Here is a 14,626-nt window from a genome sequence, read left to right as displayed (position 1 = left end):
GTTTCTAATATTTCTACTTTAGGGAAATTACCAATCTTTTCCTTACAATCTAACATATGAACTATTTTTATGAATGCAAATGTATACTTAAGATAGATCGTGGGGGACTTGGGTGTCTCAGCTGGTTAAGCATCCAACTCTTGCTTTCGGCTCAGGTCATGATCTCAGGGTCCTGAAATCGAGCCCGGCCTTATGGCCCTGAGTTTAGTTTGGAGTCTGCCTGTCTCTCTCTCTATGCTCCTCCACTCGCCCCCCTATTCCTCTCTTCGAATAAATAAAGAAATAATCTTTAAAAAAAAGGGGGGGCCCTTGGGTGGCTCAGTGGGTTAAGCTTCTGCCTTTGGCTCAGGTCATGGTCTCAGGGTCCTGGGATGGAGCCCCGCATCGGGCTCTCTGCTCAGCAGGGAGCCTGCTTCCTCCTCTCTCTTTCTCTGCCTGCCTCTCTGCCTACTTGTGATCTCTCTCTGTCAAATAAATAAATAAAATCTTTTTTAAAAAAAAGCTCATTACCGTACTAATCCTGCAACTTTTCCAAAGATTTTTAATTTTTCAAAGTAAAAGAAAAAAAATACAGGAAATCTCCATGTTTAGAAATAAATATAAATAAACTATGCATCAAGTAAGATATCACAATGAGAAATGAATATATTTGGAATTGAAAAATAACGAAAGTCCATATATAAAAATATGATATGCAACTAAAGAGGTAGTGACCAGGAAGTGTAGAGCCATACTGTCAGAAAAGAAGGCACAAAGTCAGTGAGCAGAAAGCATCTATCTAAGTAGTTACAAAATGTAAAACAAACTAAGCCTGATGAGAATAGAAAGGAGAAAATTATAAACAACTAAAAATAATAAACAATGCTAGGGAGGCTCAATAAGCGAAAAGTTTGTTTTGTGAAAAGATTTACCAAAAACGAGAAAAGACACAAATTGGTAACAGGACTGAAAGAAGAGACTTAACTACATATACCATTTACGTTAAAATATCATAATAGATCCTGAACATTGTGCCAATAAACTTTAAAATCTAGATGAGATATACAAACTTCTTTAAAAACTAACTTATCAAAAGTCACTCAAAAAGAAACAGAAGGGGCACCGGGTGGCTCTGTTGGTTAAGTGTCTGCCTTTGGCTCAGGTCATGATCCTGGAGGCCCTGGATCAAGCCCCACATCGGCTTCCCTGCTCAGCGGGGAGTCTGCTTCTCCCTCTCACTCTCCATCTGTGTGTACGCTCGTTCTCTCTCAAATAAATAAAACCTTAAAAAAAAAAAAAGAAAAAAGAGGGGCGCCTGGGTGGCTCAGTGGGTTAAAGTCTCTGCCTTCAGCTCGGGTCATGATCCCGGGGTCCTGGGATTGAGTCCCACATCGGGCTCTCTGCTCAGCAGGGAGCCTGCTTCCTCCTCTCTCTCCTCTCTGCCTGCCTCTCTGCCTCCTTGTGATCTCTATCCATCAAAAAAATAAGTAAAATCTTAAAAAAAGAAAAAAGAAACAGAAAACCTGATAGCCTTATAACCACTTAAAGGAAATATCTATGGTTAAGACTTGCTCTGCCAGGGGCACCTGGGTGGCTCAGTGGGTTAAAGCCTCTGCCTTTGGCTCGGGTCACGGTCCTGGGGGCCTGGGATCGAGCCCCGCATTGGGCTCTCTGTTCAGCGAGGAGCCTGCTTCCTCCTCTCTCTCTGCCTGCGTCTCTGCCTACTTGTGATCTGTCTGTAAAATAAATAAATAAAAATTAAAAAAAAAAAAAAAAAAAGACCTGCTCTGCCAGACACATAAAGACTTAATAAAAAAGGCTTGTTTAAAACCATAGCAATGATGCGGTGCCTGGGTAGCTTAGTAAATTTGAGTGTCTGACTCTTGACTTCAGCTCAGGTCATGATCTCAGGGTCATGAGATGGAGACCCACACTGCGCTCTGCACTGAGCATGGAGCCTGCTTGAGATTCTCTTTTTCCCTCTCCTTTTGCTCCTCCCCATGCTTGTAGGCGCGCTCTCTGTCTCAAAAAAAAAAAAAAAAAAAAAAAAAGGCAGTGATGATGTAAGGACAGGCAGGAAGACCAGTGAAAGAGTAAAAGGACACAGAAACAAACCATACACAGATAAATTATAACAATTTATGACACTTATCACTGCAGAACACTAGAGAATCAATCTTTCTGATGGTTGTTGCTGGGACACTGGATAGCTACGTGGAAAAGAAATGAAGTTTAAACCCTACTTCATTCACTCCATACACACAAATCACTTTCAAGTGAACTGCAGATCTAAATGTAAAGGGCAAAACAATAAAATTTCTGGGGGCGCCTGAGTGGCTCAGTCAGTTAAATGTCTGCCTTTGGCTCAGGTCATTATCCCAAAGGATCAAGCCCCACGTTAGTCCCCGCTCACGGGGGAGTGTGCTTATCCCTCTCCCTCTGCTCCTCTCCCCCATGTGCATGCGCTCTCTCTTTCTCTCTCTCTCTCTCAAGCAAATAAACAAAATCTTAATAAAAAATAAATAACGTTTCTGCAGAATAATATACAATAATCTTATTCCTTCTCAGAGATTTCTCAGATAAGATACAAAAAGCACTAACAAAAAAGAAAAAGACTGCAAAATTAAATTACATCTTTTTTTTTTTTAATATTTTATTTACTTATTTGACAGACAAAGATCACAAGTAGGCAGAGAGGCAGGCAGGGGGTGGGGAGAAGCAGGCTTCCTGCTGAGCAGAGAGCCCGCTGATATCATGACCTGAGCCGAAGGCAGAGGCTTAACCCACTGAGCCACCCAGACGCCCCTACATCTTTTTTTTTTTTTTTAAAATTAACATATAACGTATTTTTGCTCCAGGGGTACAGGTCTGTGAGAATTACATCTTAATTTAAGAACCTTTTTATGTGTCAACCAGCCTAAAAGAGCATCAAGACTTTTGAGACAAGTGAATGTAAAGAAAAGCAAGGTAATGATCACACGCAAGTCAGGATGATGGTTGTGTTTGGGGTAGAGGATGAGACGGGGCAGACACCCTCTGAGGTGTTAGCTATGTGCTTTGTTATTTCTTACCTGAGACACAGGTACAGGGGTATTCGCTTTGACAAATATGAGCAGAAAGCTCATATTCTGAGCTTTGACAAATATGTCATTAAGCTATTTCAGGGGTCCCCAGACCACCCCCTCACATTCGGTGGTTCACTAAACAACTTACAGGACTCAGCATATAAGAAGTACTACTCGAAGCTAAGATTTACTGTAGCAACAGAGAGCTGGGATGCACAGCCAGATCAGCAAGGGGAAAAGGCCGACCAGACAGAGCCTGTAGGACTCTGCTCTCTACCTGCCATGAGAGCACACTCTCGCTCAGGGAAGACGCACCATTTCTGCCCTTGGAAACCTGCCAGAGATGCAAAATTCAGGGTTTTTACTGGGGGCTGGTCACAAAGGAACCCTCTGTCCACCAAAAATGTCGACTCTCAGAATGAAAACAGATGTTAGTGTCCCAGGTAGGCAAAACCACCACATTGGCTTAGGAAACGTTTCAAAAACCAAGTTCCCATTCACCAGCCAAGAACCAGTCTTGCAAGGAGGTCCTTCTAAAGAGAAGTCTCAGGGCTACTATGCTAACTCATTCCTGCACAGCTTATACAGATGTTTTTTGCACTTTTACCTATGATATTTCACAATAAGAGACGTTTAACAATGGTAGACTACCATATTTAAAATCTATGTTCAAAAGCCACAGAGACGACATTTGCATTATATATACCTGACAAATTAGTAGTGTTTGGGATGATTAAACAATTCCTACAAAGTAATGAGATAAAGCAAGACGGCTGCCAAGAAAGACAAAAAACTTCAACAGACACTTTACAAATAAGGAAACAGTCCATAAACACAACACAGAGCTCAGCTTTACTAATAATCCAGGGAATTGGAACCACAAGAAAATACTACTATACATATACCTCCTAAATAGGCAAAAATTACAACAAAATATCAAATATTAGCAAGAACGTGGGGCAAAGGAGAGTCTCACACGCTGGAGGGAGGGAGTGCAACCACCTTTGAAAACAATTTGGCCTTATAAAGTATAAGGTACACACACTCTTCCGCCCAGTAGTTCCCTGAGTTACATATACAAACTTGTGAACACGTGCACCAGGGCATATGTACAAGAACATTCACAACAGCATCAACAGCCAAAACCTGAAAACAATCCAAATGCCATCAAAAGCGGGATAGGTAAAAACAAACAAATAGGGGCGCCTGGGTGGCTCAGTGGGTTAAAGCCTCTGCCTTCAGCTCAGGTCATGATCCCGGGGTCCTGGGATTGAGCCCCGCATCGCATCGGTCTCTCTGCTCAGCAGGAAGCCTGCTTCCCTCTCTCTCTGCCTGCCTCTCTGCCTACTTGTGATCTCTGTCTGTCAAATAAATAAAATCTTTAAACAAACAAACAGAAAACCCACAACAAAACCCAAAACACCAGGACAGATACTGTGGCACAATCACACAAAGGAATATTCTACAGCAATAGCATAAATTTTAAAAATTATTTTAAAAATTAAAAAAAAACAAAAACCCTGTATCCACAATATGGAAGAATCTCCCAAACATAATGTCAAACCAAATAAGACAAAGGAGAGTACATCAAATAAAGATCTCAAAACCAGGTAAAACTGAACTACGTTACCCATGGATGCATACATAGGGTAAACTATGAAGACAAGATAATCATCACAAAATCAGAATAGTTCTCTCTAGTGTGGGGAGAAGGAGACTGCTTAAGAGGGAAGTCACACTCCTGGGGCACCAGTAATACCCTATTTCTTGATCTGTCTGATGGTTATGTGTAATTACTATTTTATAATTGTATTTATGTTTACATAATTTAGTATTAAACTTTATAATTTTTAAACTTTGCAATTTTTAAATAATTAGTCTTTAAATTGTATATACACATATACTATGTACTTCCTAAGATACCATGTATCCTCTTTCTCAAAAAATTTCTTTGAGAGGGGCACTGGGTGGTTCAGTTCATTAAGCATCTGACTCTTGGTTTCAGCTCAGGTTGTGATTTCAGGGTCATGAGATCAAGCCCCAAATCAGGCTCTGTGCTCAACTCAGACTCTGCTTAGGATTCTCTTCCCCACCTCCTTTTACCCTTCACTGCCATGCACAAGCTCTTTCTAAGATAAATAAAATCTTTTTAAAAAATTTCTGTGAGACAAAGTTGGCAAAAACAAAGAATTAGTATTAAAAACATACAAAGAGGGGCACCTGGGTGACTCAGTGGGTTAAGCCTCTGCCTTCGGCTCAGGTCATGATCTCAGGGTCCTGGGATCGAGCCCGGGATCGGGCTCTCTGCTCGGTGGGGAGCCTGCTTCCCCCTCTCTCTGCCTGCCTCTCTGCCTACTTGAGATCTCTGTCAAACAAATAAATTTTAAAAAAATCTTAAAAAAAACCCCAAACATACAAAGAACACCAAAGTTCCCATGAACAAATGATCAGAGAGTATAAACACACAGTTCACCAGACTACACAGACACTAAATAAACTTATGGGAAAACATTTTCTTTTCTAAGAATTAATAGCACGAAGTAACACTGCATACTGATTAAACCAAAGAGAGTGCAATACTGCGATAATTTATAAGATAAATCACAATCATGAAGACCTAGTAGCTACATGAAGTAATTTAATAACGGAAAAACAAAAGAGTAAATTATGAGTACATTATGCTTACAGCTAAGAAATCTGTATAGCTAAAATTTGGAAAGGACCCATGACAAAGGAAAACAGCTGATGTGGTTGAAAGCCAGAATTATGGGTGTAATATTTTCCTTGATACTGTGAATGGGTTTCATTAAGATAACAGGCATTTTTAAACAAAGTAAATCTAATAGTTCCTTGCAATTCTAGAGAACAAAGTCCATATGTCATAACCCCAAGACCTTCCACAAGCTGACTTCAGCGTGTGTTTTTCACTCTGTGCCAGGCACCATTCTGGGCACTGGAATAGAGACAGGCAAGACCTAATTACTCCCCTAGATGAGCTTCTAGGCCGGCAGGAAATGGACATGTCAACAAGTAATTACAACTCAATGAAGCAAGTCCCACAAAACGTCTCTTCTTTTAAAAGTCTGTGACTTCCCACAGAAACAGACCCATAAATACGGAGAACAAAACTGATGGCTGCCAGAGAGGAGGGGTCAGGGGACGGGCAAAATGGGTGAAGGGGAGTGGGAGGTACAGGCTTCTAGGTAGGGAATGAACAAGTCACGGGGATGAAAGGTACAGTGCAGGGCACAGAGTCAACGGTATCGTAGTGGCTTTGGGCGGTGACAGGTGATAGCTACACTTGCAGCAAGCAGCGCATGCAGTCTAGAGCTGTCAAATCATTACGCTGTACACCTGAAAAGAAGGTAACATTGTGTGCCATCTATACTTCAATTTAAAAAACAAAATGGGCCAGTGCGGAGGTGGGGGCAGGTCTGTAGCTTCCCAGGTGAAGGAAAAACTCAGGAAAACCAGAGAAGCTTTCAAAAGAATACTGAACTGGGTCTTGAAGGGCAGGTGAATGGTTCCAGACAGGGTGGGGGGTGTGAAGGGTGTCCATGGCATATTTGTGCCAAGTGAACAGCAGGTGCTTGCAGAAGGAGACCGCTTAAGACATGCTCCAGGCAATGGTGAACCACTAGGGCTTTTAGCATTCAGTTCCCGGGTACTTTGCAATTACTTTGGGCCTCTTTGTTCTATCCTTTCTTCCATTAAAAGAAGTACATAAAAGTATTTACAGAGAGTAGACATTATATGTTGGAATAAGTGTGTATTTAGTTAAAACTAGTATGAAAAATATATTCATTTAATATATATTTAACCTTACATATTTCAAACATACAAAAAAAACGATGCCCATGTACTCACCAACCAAAATTAAGAAGTCAAATTCTGTCCTACTCTCTTTCAAAGGCATAAAATGCTTCAAATATATTTCAAATCCCTCCTACTCCTCTTACCTCCTTCCCTTCTGCCTACTTCATAGATACTACTGACTATCCCCAACTGGACGCATATGATTTCTCTGCATATTGGACTTTCACTACATACCTAACACCACCGGCTTTGTGTAGTTTTAAAATTCCGGGTTATCAGTAAAATGAAGGCAGTAGCTCTTCCAGTTAGTGGATTAGAAATAGAACTATGGGCACCTGGATGGCTCAGTGGGTTAAGCCTCTGCCTTCGGCTCAGGTCATGATCTCAGGGTCCTGGGATCCAGCCCCATTTCGGGCTCTCTGCTCAGTGGGGAGCCTGCTTCCCCCTCTCTCTCTGCCTGTCCTTCTGCTTACTTGTGATCTCTCTGTCAAAAAAGTAAAATCTTAAAAAAAAAAAAAAAAGAAAGAAAGAAATAGAACGAATATGGTGGATATCATGGTGATCTGCACTGAAAAGAACTCGAGACCCAGAAATTTTGTTCCCTCTCAGACTCTAAGCTACCTTCCAACAGCAGCCTGGCTAACAAAACTTTGGTTCAATTTAGCTCTATTTACATTCCCCCTATGCAATATTTCTGCCTCCTTTCCTTCCTAATTTCTTTTTTTTTTTTTTAAGATTTTATTTATTTATTTGACAGACAGAGATCACAAGCAGGCAGAGAGAGAGGGGAAGGGACGCAGACTCCCCGCTGAGCAGAGAGCCTGATGCCGGGCTGGTTCCCAGGACCCCGGGATCATGACCTGAGCTGAAGAAGGCAGAGGCTTTAACCCACTGAGCCACCCAGGCGCCCCCCAATGTCTGACATCTACCCCAGTCTCTGCCGTTACTGCCCCTGAACCCTGACGGGACACAGAAATGCTACTTGTCTGTACTGGTGGCTCCAGGAGCTGGCGTGTGCCTCCCCCATCTCAGCCCGTTAAATGTCCAAAATGCTGAGTAACCTGAGGGCACGTGAGGAAGTCTGGTGTGGAAGATGCCTCGGAGTCAGGCAGCTCTTTTAACACATGGACGACCTATTGGTGCTTCAGATTCTCCTCGTCAAAAGGAGGGCAGATTTACCTACTTAGGGTAACGGTGATAACAGAACCCTTACTATGTACCAAGTACTCCCTGAAGCATTCACTGGCTACATTAAGCCACTTAATCCTAACGAAACCTCTAGGATGTGGAAGAGATGATGTCCGCCGTAAGACAGAGGGACACCGAGACCGAGTTTAAATGACGAGTGGACCGTCACGGGGCTCGTACTGGGAGAGCCGGGATTCGACCCAGGCAATGTGACGCAGGCTGTGTCCTGAACCACTCCCCTTCGCGGAAGTGCTGGGAGCCACACTTGTAAGATAATGGGTCCGAGCACGTGACACGCAGCGCACCCAAAACCCAGGAGCCCAGCGCGTGCCCGTGGAAGAGCACAGGAAGAGGACGAGCTTTGGTCTTGGGGGGGGGGGCGGGTGGGGAGTGCCAGGGGTCTGGGCTGGGACCCCGGTAGGCACCGGAGCACAGAACCAAACACCGTGGGTGCTGGGCCGGCTCTCCCACCGACGCCCGGGGCGGCCCCGGCCCCACCCCCGGGTCTCTGTGCGCGGGTCTGAGAACACGCGTGCTTTTCGGCTCTCCTCTCAGGCTCCTGGCCGCGACGGAGCACGGCTCCGCGGGCCGCGCCGAACCAGAGCGGGCAGCGGAGGAACCTGCGAGCCTTCCTCTTCGGCCCGGGGGCCAGGTCGCGGGAGCTGGGCCAGGCCTGTCTGCCCGTTAAGTCCGCACTCACCTGTCCCGCAGGCTCGCAGCGGGCGGTAACCCGGTCCAAACTCCCCGCGCCGCCTCCTCAGCCCCCGCGCCCAGCGCCAGCTCACTTCGCGCCGGAAGCCGGCCAATCCCGATTGGCTGCTTCCTGAGGGAACTGACCAATGCCGTCGTCCCATGGCACCTGTCCCCGCCCCTGGGGCGGGGGCGTTCCTAACGCCCAATCAGAATCCGGAAGTCGAGGTCACGTGACCGCAGTTAACCCCCGGGCTTCCGGTACCCTCGGGATCTTTGTGTTCCATGTGTTTCTTGGTGTAGGTGGAGGCTTTAAATAAGACGGGCTCCTGAAACCGAGAGCTGGGGCGGGAGTGAAAATCCCCGGAGTTTGAGAGGAGCCCGAGACTTGGCAGTTTCCACAGACCAGGCCCAGGCTCTTATCCAATGTTTCTGTGAGGCTTCGGCGGATTCTCCCCTCCACCTCCTTGTAACAACGCTGGCCTCTGCCCCAACCGAGCTTGCGCGAGAGACTGTACGTTGTCATCGACCGGGAAAGGGGTCGCAAACTCAGGTGCTTCGGGGGACGTGTGCGCTCCCCGAGTGCGACCTCTTGTTTTTTTTATGTGAAATCTGCCGATTTTAAAATGCTACAAAAATAACACGCTGCGGTCAAACAAAACACACTGGGAAAAGAAAAAGCAGGTTTTTAATAGGCCAAATAGCAGGATAGAGACAAAGAACAAGGTATGAAAAGTATACCAGAAGAAAGAGCTCTGAAGACTCAGACTCAAGGGTACCACCCAGAACGATAAGTAGGGTCGTTTCAGAACTCAATGAAGGGTGACACTCAGCTGAAATCGCCTGGGCCACACACTGCCTGAATTTTCCTTTAGCTTTTTTCTTGTCATTCACATTCCTGCCTTCCCTAGTGCCAGGCATTGTGCTAAGCTCTTGAGAACTTTCTCAGGGAGCGCACAGGACGTTAGACTTGTACGTCGGTGGCAAAAGTGATGGGAACTCTGATCGATGTTTTGGGAGCACCCAGGAGGGACACGTACACAGATTGGCAGCGTTAGGTAAGACTCTGCAAGATGGGTGGGAGGTATGATTTGGCGGGAAAGGCCAGGAAACAGGAAAAACCACAGTAAGGGACCTTTGAGGAAATGTCAGGAAAATGAGCAACAGAGAGAGATGACAGGAGACAAAATAGGGACCAGATCTCAGTTTGGACTTCATCCTAAAGATAAATAGCAATTGGAGGGATCTGGGGACAAGTTGGATAGGAGGAGGCTTGTTCACTAATTTACATTAGTAAATTAGATACATTATCTTCACCACCCAAATCAGGATATATACCATTTCCAACACCCAGTAGGATTCTCATGGGGAGCTTCCCATCTCTCTGTGCCCCCAGCCATAAGCAGGTATCACAGTGTATACTCCTCCACATCTGCCTTTTGTGGCTCAATGTAATGCAGTCAAATGCTCTACCACTGAGCTATACGCCCTGGCTCAATGTAATGTCTGTGAGCTTCATGTATATTGTGTGTACCAGTGACTCATTCTTATTACTATGAAATGTACAGAAAATTCATGAAAACTTTGAATTGGTCCCCAAAATATTACTTCTTGTCCAGTGAAAAATAAGGTGGTGTCTAGCACACACTCGGGGATATCGGATTCTATGCGGGCTCTACACCTTTCATTGTCTTCAATATAAAGAACAACTCTAAGGTTTTTTTCAAGAAATGGTTCCTTTTTTTTTTTTTTTTAAGATTTTATTTATTTATTTGACAGAGAGAGAGATCACAAGTAGGCAGAGAGGCAGGCAGAGAGAGAGGGGGAAGCAGGCTCCCTGCTGAGCAGAGAGCCCGGTGTGGGGCTCGATCCCAAGACCCTGAGATCATGACCTGAGCCGAAGGCAGAGGCTTAACCCACTGAGCCACCCAGGCGCCCCAAGAAATGGTTCTTGTCTAGAAAAATGCAAATTGTGTCCAGTGGAATGCATTTAATTACTGTCGATTTCTTCACTCCTGCCAGTTTTTCATCTATTTGTAAATATTTCATTATTTCTCATTTAATTACAGTTTATATGTGCGGTCCTTTGAATTTCCCTTGGAATCAGTTGTACTATCTGGATCTCATTAAAGAGTTAAATCAAACCTTTGACATGTGTTTATTTTATATCTTTAAGAGAATCATGATTTGGGCCGCCTGGGTAGCTCAGTGGGTTAAGAGAATCATGATTATACTTGACTTTATAAAAATTATTCTTTAACACCAGTACGCTATTGTATGAGCATGCCACAATTTATTGATCCATTCATCTACGGAGGAACATTTGCGTTTTTTCCCCCGGTAGCTGTTATAAATAAAGCTGCTATGGACATTTTTGTGTAAGTCTTTCGTGATTGTATGCATTACTTTTTCTTGGGTAAACAGTATCTAGGAATGAGATTTCTGGTCTATCGGGTAGAAACAGTCATGTTTCCAAAGTGGTTATATCATTTTATACTACCACTAACAATGTGTGACTCTCCCATTATCTGCATCCTTGCCAACACTGAAATTGCCAATCCTTTTCATGTTAGCTATTCTGCAGGGTGTGTAATGGTATCTCATTGTTGCTTGTTGTTTTGGTTTTCTAAAAAGATTTTATTTATTTGACACAGAGAGAAAATGAGCAAGGGGGAGGAGCAAGAGGAGAAGAAGAATCAAGCCTCCTGCCCAGCAGGGAGCATGATATGGGACTCTTCCCAGGATCATGACCTGAGTTGAAGACAGCCACTTAATACCCAAGCGCCCCCACTGTTGTTTAGTTACCCATAGAAGGTTTTTCAGGAGGGAAGTAAGTTAAACGGCTTTCAGAAAGCTCTTTCTGGTTGTTATGTGGAGATCAACATTTGTATATCAGCGCTCACAGCAGTGTCATTGATAATCGTCAAAAGGCGGAAACAAACCAGGTGTCCACTGGGAGATGAATGGATGAAAAAATATATACATGTAATGAGTATGCATCAGTCTCAAAAAGGAATGAAATTCTGACACACATAACAATATGAACCCTGAAGACAGTACGTTAAATACAACCAGCCAGGTACAAAACAACCACTATTGTATGATCCCACTCATATCAGGTACCCAGAACTCAGAGACAGAAAGTGAGATGGTGAATACCAGATAGAATTTATGTTGATAGATAATAGATAGAGAGACAGAATTTATGATCGATCGATAGAATTTACGATGAAAAACTTCTGGAGATAAAAAAGTTCTGGAGATGGATTTGGGGATGGTTGCATAACACTGTGAATGGAATGAATGTCAATGAACTGTACACTTCAAATAGTGATGGTAAATTTTGTTATATACACTTTCACATGCACACACACACACACACACACGGACACACAGATACACACACGAGCCTAGTATTCCGCGTCTGAGTACTGAGCAGTGGCTCCTGTCTCAATTGTACCTGCAAAATTCTAATTCATGCACGTGCCCAAATGAGGACACAGAAAGAAGATTTTATGAATTAATGTTTCTTGAAAGGAGGAAGCACACCTCACAGGGCCACATGGGGAAGCAACAGGTTTGGCCAGGATGCAGAGAGGAACACAGGAAAGCCTAAGCCAGAGTCTTATTGGGGTGTGTGCAGGCAGGGCAGGGAAAGTAGCTTAGGACTGGCTAGTGTGAATAGTGCTGGTGGGCTGTGGGGCACAGGGGATGTTCCCAGATATCTAGTACCTGGCCCTGAATAGATTTCAGCCATGGAAACACTGGGATGGTGTGTGAGAGTCAGAGAAGGAGGGGGCTCTGGTTAAGGACTGGAGATTGGAGGCAGGGTTTGTAATAGGACTTTTCTGTGCTGGAAAAAGCAAGATCACAGACTTTAGCTATTCATAGGCGAAGATATGTCAAAAGGACAAATACTGGATCGAAAAAAAAAAAAAAAAACACAGAACAGTTGGCCCGGTGGCTATCTAGCGTCATTTCAGTGGAACTTCGGGGGTGACAAGAGCGGAGACTTTCAGGAAGTAGGGCCTAAGTTGCTCCATACAACACAGGAAACATTTTACTCTGAGCGTGAAATGAAGGGACAGGAGCAGTAAAGAAGTCCTTCTAGGCCAACCCACAACCAGGTTTTCCATTTATACAGCATTAGCCACAAAAAAAAAAAAAGGTCTTAGTGTAATTCTCAGGACAATTTGTACCCTCAGGTCAAGTGTATTTCTCAGCAGTTATGTTGCTGGAGGGTATGAGCTGATATCTAGCAAAGCACAATGGATCTGGAAAGTCACAGACTCAAGGTCTGTGAGAGCCTGTATTTCCAGGAAAGCCCAGTGTGTAACCAGTTACTTGTTTGTTTTAATCGTGTGTTGCATGAGGCTGAGAGAGTTTCTTGTATCACAAGCTCTTGGGCAACTTATGGCCATCACAAGTAGTCTAGAAACTCCAGGAGACGTGAGAAGTTGCTGAAGATTCTACAACAGTGAAGGAGCTTCTGAGGGCACTGATGGGAGGGGCTGTTGATTTTAATTTGGAAGTAAAATCTGTAAATGAGGAATATGTCGCCACCAGCCCCAAAAGGACTAAAAGATACGGGACTTACATGTCTGCAAGGAGCGTGTCAAATGAGTTTCCTTGGAGAAGCATGTCATCGGTCATGGCATACCTGTGCTCCTGGGGGACATGGGAAGATCTTGTCTGTGCTGGCTGGCTGCGGTGGCGAAGCTGTTGAGAGTCCCCAACCCTGGAAGAGGTAGGTTATGCTCCTTCAGGGGTGAAGGCGAAATGCAGCTGAGAGGCTGTTGAAACAGGCACTCGATATAACATATAACGTATTAGCCACATTTATAAGAGCAAAATATAAACCTATTGTTGACTGGATAGATTCAGTAATCTTAATAGTATTAGATATTGGGTATCTACAGGCCTGATGAATGGGACCAGAGCACTCCTGTCACAGTAATCCACCATGAGTCACCTGCTGTGGACTGATTATGAATGTCCTCCTAAAATTGATATGTGGAAGCCTCAACCCCCACCCTGACGGGATTTGGAGATAAGGCCTTTACAAAGATAACTAAGATTCAATGAGGTCATAAGGGCAGGCCCCGAATCCAATAAGACTGGTGGCATTACAAAAAGAGGAGAGAGATTTCTCGTTCTCTGCACCACCAGAGGGAAGGCCACGTGAGGACAAAGCGAGAAGGCCCACAAACCAGGCAGGAAGAGAGGTCTGATCAGAAACTGAATCAACCGACACCTTGACCTTGGACTTCCCAGCTTTCACAACTGTGAGAAAATCAATTCCTGCTGATTAAGTCACCCAGTCTGTGGTATTTGGTTATGACAACCCCAGCAAACGAATCCAGCACCCTTTATTTTGTCCAAGAACAGGCGAAATTAGGCTGTCAAACGGAGAAGCAGCAGGGATAATCACCCTTTTGTTAATTAGGTTTTATATAATAAGTTTTAATCCTCGAAGGCCCTGTTTTAACTTACATTGGGCTATAATAGCTATTTTAACTAAGGGGTCCGTGGAGTCCCATTGTACCAAGCCAATTTGAAAGTGCCAAAGATTTAGTTTTAATTTATTACTCGTTGTGTTAGAGTGTGTGCCCAATGTGGGATATTTTTAGGACAATGGGTATTATGACTATGGGAAATTTAGGCAAAGCTATAGTTAAAGTGAGACATTCCTACTTCTTTTCTCTATCTTATATTTAGTTACTTTCTTAAGATTATAGCAGACACGATGTTTAAATTTAGTGGAATCTCTAGATATAACTGTAATTTGAGCCCCAGTATTAAGACCATGAAGTTACGTCAATTGGTGCATTTTAGCAAATGCTAAAGTTAATTTAGAACTTGGGTTGCAGACACACAAAAGACAATCA

The 14,626-nt window shown here is 43.9% G+C and overlaps 1 protein-coding gene across 1 annotated transcript in view; it reads right to left on the bottom strand.

Moving 5' to 3' along the window:
• Positions 1–8,835, bottom strand: part of BLM (BLM RecQ like helicase) — an 89,731-nt gene extending 80,896 nt beyond the window's left edge. The window contains exon 1 of the mRNA XM_080808151.1: positions 8,749–8,835. The gene's annotated coding sequence lies outside the window, so the exon portion shown is untranslated. The remainder of the gene's footprint in view (positions 1–8,748) is intronic.
• Between the last annotated feature and the right edge of the window lie 5,791 nt (positions 8,836–14,626).

Source organism: Martes martes (assembly GCF_963455335.1).
Source record: "Martes martes genome assembly, chromosome: 7".
NCBI lineage: Eukaryota > Metazoa > Chordata > Mammalia > Carnivora > Mustelidae > Martes > Martes martes.
Note: the sequence above shows the minus strand (reverse complement) of the source record. Positions and strands in the feature narration are given on the sequence as shown.